Source organism: Canis lupus, chromosome 29 (genome assembly GCF_048164855.1).
Source record: "Canis lupus baileyi chromosome 29, mCanLup2.hap1, whole genome shotgun sequence".
Lineage (NCBI taxonomy): Eukaryota > Metazoa > Chordata > Mammalia > Carnivora > Canidae > Canis > Canis lupus.
The window spans coordinates 7,462,061-7,468,734 of NC_132866.1; positions in this window are offsets into that span (position 1 = coordinate 7,462,061).

The following is a 6,674-nucleotide window of genomic DNA, read 5'->3' on the forward strand; positions in this document are numbered from 1 at the left end:
GAGACACAGGCAGAGGGAGAAGCAGGCTCCATGCAGGGAGCCCAATGTGGAACTGATCCATGGACTCCAGGATCATGCCCTGGGCCGAAGGCGGTGCTAAACCACTGAGCCATCAAGGGATTCCCTATTTTTACTTTTAAAAATAATTTAAGTAATCTCTATACCCAGTGTGGGGCTCGAACTTACAGCTCTGTGATTGAGAGTTGCAGGCTGTACTGACTGAGTCAGCCAGGCAGCCCGGGAATGAACTTTTATTTTTTTAATTTTATTTTTTTTAAAGAGATTTTATTTATTTATTTATGCATGAGAGACATAGAGAGGCAGAGACACAGGCAGAGGGAGAAGCAGGCTCCATGCAGGGAGCCCGATATGGGACTTGATCCCGGGTCTCCAGGATCCCACCCTGGGCCGAAGGCAGCATTAGACTGCTGAGCCACCCGGGATGCCTGGGAATGAACTTCTTTTTTTTTTTTTTTAAAGATTTTAAAAATTTATTTATTCATAGAGACAAGAGAGAGAGAGAGAGAGGCAGAGACACAGGCAGAGGGAGAAGCAGGCTCCATGCAGGGAGCCCGACGCAGGACTCGATCCAGGGTCTCCAGGATCATGCCCGTGGCTGCAGGTGGCGCTAAACCGCTGCACCACCGGGGCTGCCCGGAATGAACTTTTAAACGCAGTTAGTGCCATGTGGCTCCCTGCCACTCCCGGGTTCCAGTGAGTTACTTCGCAGCAGCGTGGGGTTCATGACTAAATGTGTGAATGGTTACAGGAGGGTCTGCTGGTACCATGATGGCAGCGCTTACTGGTCTGGGTGGGCCATTTAAATGATTTAAATGTTTACAGAGCCCAGACGGGTCTGTGACACTGGAGCATGGTTTCCTCCTAACACGTTCAGAGGCAGCCGGTTTTCCATCCCTGGTTTGGACTCAAGGACTGGGTATTTCTGGTGCTGGTGCCAGTCTCAGCCTTCCCTCCAGGCCTCCCGGAGGTCCCTGATGGGAGCCTCCAGATGGCCTTGAGGCTGCACATTAGAACCACCGGGACTGCTGGAATCTCCGGGGTAGCACCAGAGTATCAGCAGGCTTAAAGCTCCCCAAGAGGACTGTGTGTGCAGTCAGGGTTGAGAAACCTGGCTCAGGGGCCTTCCTAAAATGCAGATCCTGACTCGGTGTGAGCGGGACCAAGTGCATTTCCAGTGAGCTCGCAGTGGGCTCCGTGCAGAGGCAGCCTCTGATGCTGCCTTTGGGCATATGATCATCAGTCAGGAGTCCGTTTGATTTGCATTCAGCAATTCTCACCCATCAGAGAAGCCCTGGAGGCTAGGTCAGTTCAACAGACCAGCAGGCTTCCTGCTAACTTCTTTGCAGGCCTTAACAGCTTGAGACAGGACCCAGTAGGAAAGCACAGGGTGCCCTGGGGAGCAGTTAGAACCCTGGGTGCAGGAAGGTGGGATGTCGGGGAGTCTGGAATTCCTTTGGCCTCAGTGGAGGAAGGGCGGGAAGCAGGGAAGTGGGATGATGCTGAACATACTAGAAAAGCCTGCGGGGGTGGGGGGTGGGGTAGGGGGTCATGTTGCAGACCTGTTCACCCAGCGCAGGCTTCCTGGTTTGCTGGCTGTGTTTGCGGGCGGGGGTGTGTGGGATGTGGAGAACCAGGAGGAAAGACCCACGCGCTTGCACTTTATAGTTTGTGGCGTGGGGAGCTTGGTGAGGGGAGCCCAGGTAGTGGGGAGGCAGGAAGGAGGTGGAGGCTTTGGGATGTTAGAGCCAACGACTTGTCTTTAGAGCCTCACTCTCCCCATGGGAGGAAGTAGGGTAATGCCTACCTTTCTGGAGAGGTCCAAGCATTGAGCATTGAGCCCGAGAGGGTAGGGGGAAAATCTAGGTCAGTAAGGGAGTAGCTGACCTAAGAGGTGCGTGTGATCACAGTCAGGGGCCCCCACCCCTCTCAGAGGAAGAGAAAAGTGGTAGATGGGGGTGCTAGCCAGAGGAGGTGATGGCGCAGAGTTAATGGAGCTGGCTGTGCCCTGACAGGGAGGAGTGGCCCGAAGCAAAAGCCATGGAGAAGATAGGAGGCCCATACAGCCCCTGAGTTGAATCAAGCTCAAGGAAAGATAATCCAGGTGTTATTTTGCATATATAATGTCACACACCATGTGTTGATTGGTTGGAGCTGCCGGAACAAAGTACTGAGGACTGAGTGTCCATAAGTGGCAGGAATTTATTTTGCAATTCTGGAGTCTGGAGGTCTGGTCAAGGTATCTGCAGGGTTGGTTTCTTCTGGGGCCTCTCACATGGTCTTTCCTGTGTGTGTGTGTGTTTATAAGGACACCAGTCACACTGGGTCAAGGCTCACTCTAATGACCTCTTTCTAACTTAATTACCACTTTAACGACCTGATCTCCAAATACAGTCACATTCTGGGGGTTAGGACTTCAACCAATTAATCTGGGAAGAGGGGCACAATTCAGCCCCATAAGAAACCCCAGCGAGGATTTGTTCTTTGCATTTTGACTTTCTAGGACACCTGATCTAAATTTATCCTTGCACACATAAGAAAACTGAGGTTGGGTAAGACCTCTGATTTACCTAGGACAGTACGTGAGGCAACATTACAGTGCATTTGAGACACGAGGAATTCAAAGTTCCCAGCCTCTTCCCTATAAGAGAGGAACACACCATCTGGGGGCCGCCTGTAGGTATAGATGTGTGCTTAATGCTGGCTGCAGACAAGGGTCACCTGGTTTGCTTAAAAAATGAGTATCAACATCTAGGCTTCACAGCAATTGCATCAGAATCTCTGGAGATAGAGCCTGGGAATCTGTATATTGGATGCCCCCCAGGGGAGTCTAATGTGCAGCCTTTGCAAAATGGGTGTTGAAGGTAGATGTGTGAGTGGATGAGTGTGAATGCAGGGGTCGTGCACTCAACTTACCATGGGGGGCCACTGGTGAAAGAGGACTGCATGGGTTTTTTTTTAGTACATTAATTTTTTTTAAAGATGTTATTTATTTATTAGAGCGCACAAGCTGGGAAGACTCAGAGGGACAAGCAGACTGACTGCTAAGCAGGGAGCCCGATGTGGGGATTGATCCCAGGCCCCCGAGATCATGACCTGAACCATAGTGAGAAACTTAACTGACCGAGCCATCCAGGTGCCCCTAATTGGTACATTTATTTGAAAACAGTACCACTTGACTAACCCCAGAGGGGAGGTAGTGATTCAAAGAAATAGCATTTATTAAACAGTGTGTGCCAAGCACTATTCCAAATCTGTTGTTTTACCACAGGTACTATCATTCCCATTTCACAGATGAGAAAACTGAGTCTTAGGGCAAAGAAACTTGTCTTGGGTTATTAAAATAATAGGTAGTGGAGGCCTAGAGCCCTGGGTGGTCTGGGCTTCTCTGGGGAGGCAGGGGGTAGTCCCAGGTGGCCCAGGGGCTGGGGGGCCGGGGGACAGACAGTGCCTCCATTTGAGGAGTGGTTGAATGGCCCCAAGTGTGCATAAAAGCATTTCAGTTCGTTTCTAACTTGGGTAATGGATTCTTTTTTTTTTTTTTTTTTTGGCGGGGGGGTGGGGGAATGAATTCTTAAAAACACCAGCAGGACCCATTCAAATGAGTAATATATTAAAAAAGCAGCTTAGTCCACTTAGGAAAAACTGCGATATATTTCAGGACTTACTCTATCTACTGTTTCATGCATGTATAATGGCTCAGAGGAGTTTTATTAGCTCCCAGCCTTTATTTTGATTAACTTGCAAATGAGATCCCCCCCCTGCCATGCACTAGTCCAGTCCCACAAATCGTTAATGAAATATCTGAGCTAATATGGCTTTTATAATTTGCATCACAAAACCTAAGTGCAGAGCAGATGGTGGCTAAAGATAAGTGGGGGTGGAGCAGCGCTGCTTGAAGGCAGCCCGTTCAGTAGGGCTGTGGCTCTGGCTGAGGAGGGCCTGGGTGCCTTCTGACCTTGGCCGGGGGGAGAGGGACAGTGAGAGCTGCTCGCTCGAGTCCCCAGCCCCCAGCGTCTTCTATTTTCCGTCTTATCACACAGCCCTTGAACTAGTGGCTCCCGAGTGCCAAGCCCTGTTGTTGTTAACGACCCGGGTGGAAGTCATGACTCCTGGAAGGGATTTAAAACTAAAGATGCGAAAGCATGCAGAGCGGCAGGCCTTCCCCCAAGAGGACCTGTTGCTCGGACCCTCAGGACCTGGGTGAGGGTCGTGTCTGCCCGGGAATTCTGGAGCCACGGAGGGTCCACCGCCAGTGGTTGGGTGTTGGAACACGGACCTGGGGGAGGGAGACGACTTGCCCGGCGCACACAGCCATGCGGCAGGCCTGGGACCAGGACCTGGGGGCAGCCTCCTGGTTTCCCAGATGTGGGATGGCGGCAGGGGTGGCAGGCGAGCTCTTCCCTCTGCCGGAACCTTATGCAACGAGGGGTTGAATCAAGCCAGTATTTCTTCAGGTGTGGCTCTGGCGGGGCCGGTCTCTGGAGGTGAGGCCCAGGAGGGACTTGGGTGAGCCTGGGCCCCTAACGCTGGGCTCTCGGCGCCTCATGAGCCCCCGGGGGGTCTGAGAGCCCCGCAGACCGTGTCAGGTAGGGACCTGCCAGAAAGCACCCCCGCCTTTTGTGAGGTTCGCGTCCCCCAGTCTCAGGTGTGTAGATCCTCTTGTGACTTAGTTATTCCTCTGAGTCAGCTCCTTGGAAACGGGAGGTCCCATGACTGCGGGGAAGGGGCTTCGGGCTGTGGGCAGAGGACAGGGCCGTGGCCGCGCCCCTCGACCCCGAGACCCAGCGCCCCTCCGCAAACCGGGGCCGCCTTTGGGCCGAGCGGCTTGCAGGCCAGGGCGCCTCGGGGCGGCAGGGGGCGCTGTCCGCCAACTTTTGCTCCCGGGGCCCGCGCTCAGGGGCTGCGGAGCGGGCGGGGGCTGCGCCCCGGGGTCGCCGGCGGTCCCTGGGCCCGCGACGCGGAGCCCGGCGGCGCCCGGGGTGCAGGGGCGGCTTCCGTGACCCTCGGTTATTGCTACTAAACCCGCGCCTCGTAGGAAGCTGGAAAACGTGGGGACGAGGCTCCCGCGGCTGCTCCGCAGACGATTGCCCGGGGGTGGGGGGTGGGGTGGGGTGGGGGGGTTGCGCCCCCTCTCGGGGCCCAGACGTGCCCTTGCAGAGGTGCGGGCTCCCGGGCCTGGTGACCCGAGGCCGAGGCCGCGGCAGGGAGGGGCCCGCCCGTGCACCCACCGGGCAGGGGCAGGGGGCGCTGTGACCCCGCGGGCGGGCCCTGCTCGCCCCCCCACGGGCTTGCGGCTTGGGGCCCTGCAGGGCGGTGCAGGGGCGGGGGGTGGGGGGATGGGGGGTGGGGGGGTGGCTCTCTGGCTCTCTGGGCCTCGGTGTGCCCCGGTGGCGTGGCGGGGGGAGGGTGGGATGTGGGCCCTGGTGCTGGCCTGGCTGTGGCTGCCTGTCCTGCCGGGGTCACCCAGATAGTGACCGGCTGCTCCAGCGAGGTCTGGCGGGCCCTGGGTGTGTGGGTGCCAAGGGCACGGCGGCGGGGACCCAGACCTGAGCTTATCGCCCTCTTCCTGGGTGGGAGGGACATGGAGGGGCAGCTAAGAGGGGTGATATCCCTGCCACTCCAGGGAGGAGTGCCCCGGGGAGGGGCCCCATGGCCTTGGACCACTTAACTCATTCAGAAGATGGGAGCAAAGTCCAGGGTTGGGGACAGCGCATTGGGTTCTTGGTCCTGCCTGTCTCCGCCTCTGCCCCTGACCTCTCCTCTGGGAGTTCTCAAGCTCCAGAGGGCCCTGGGATGGCCCGAGACTTGATAAACGTGCTGATGCCCTGGGCCCTGCTCCACAGGTGGGTTCTGTAGGTCTGGATGGCCCCAGGAATCCTGCGGGGAACAACCCTCCTGGGGTCTGATTGTGGATCCCATGACCCCAGCGCTGGGTCAGGAGGTGCTAGGCTAACAGAGTGGAGGGGAGCTACCCACTCCAGACCCATTAACCCGCAAGGCCTTGTCAAGAGTGAGGGATTTGGGGCGCCTGGGTGGCTCAGTGATTGAGCGCCTGCCTTCAGCTCAGGTTGTGATCCCAAGGTCCTGGGATTGAGTCCCACACTGGGGCCTCCACAGGGAGTCTGCTTCTCCCTCTGCCTGTGTCTCTGCCTCTCTGCCTCTCTCTCTCTCTCTCTCTCTCTCTCTCGTAAATAAATAAAATCCTAAAAAAAGAGAGTGAGGGATTTTAGTGATTTGGGTGGGGAGCTTTGGGACCTGAGTCAGTGTTTCACTTAGGAAAGCTCATTGCCGCCAAGGAAGTGAGGACACCCTGGGCTTGGGTGACCTGGAGGTCCTAGTCCCAGGTTCACCTGCCCAGTACCTGTCCCCTGGAGTACACCCAGGGGTCTGCACAGGGTCTCAACCTGATGAGTGAATAATGATCCTAGCCTTCCTTCCTGACTGAGGGCCAGTTCATGCTTTAGAGTCATGAAACCCTACAGCAGCCCCACAAAGTTGGTGGTACCCAGACCCGGTCCCAGGGAGGCCACACAGCTCTTAGAGTCTTCAGACTTCAGGAGGAGAGGCTTGACCCCCGTGGAGTCTGGTACCCACCTCGCCGGCCTGTGCAGTGGAGTTAACTGAAACTCCAAACCCCATGCTCCAGACAACAG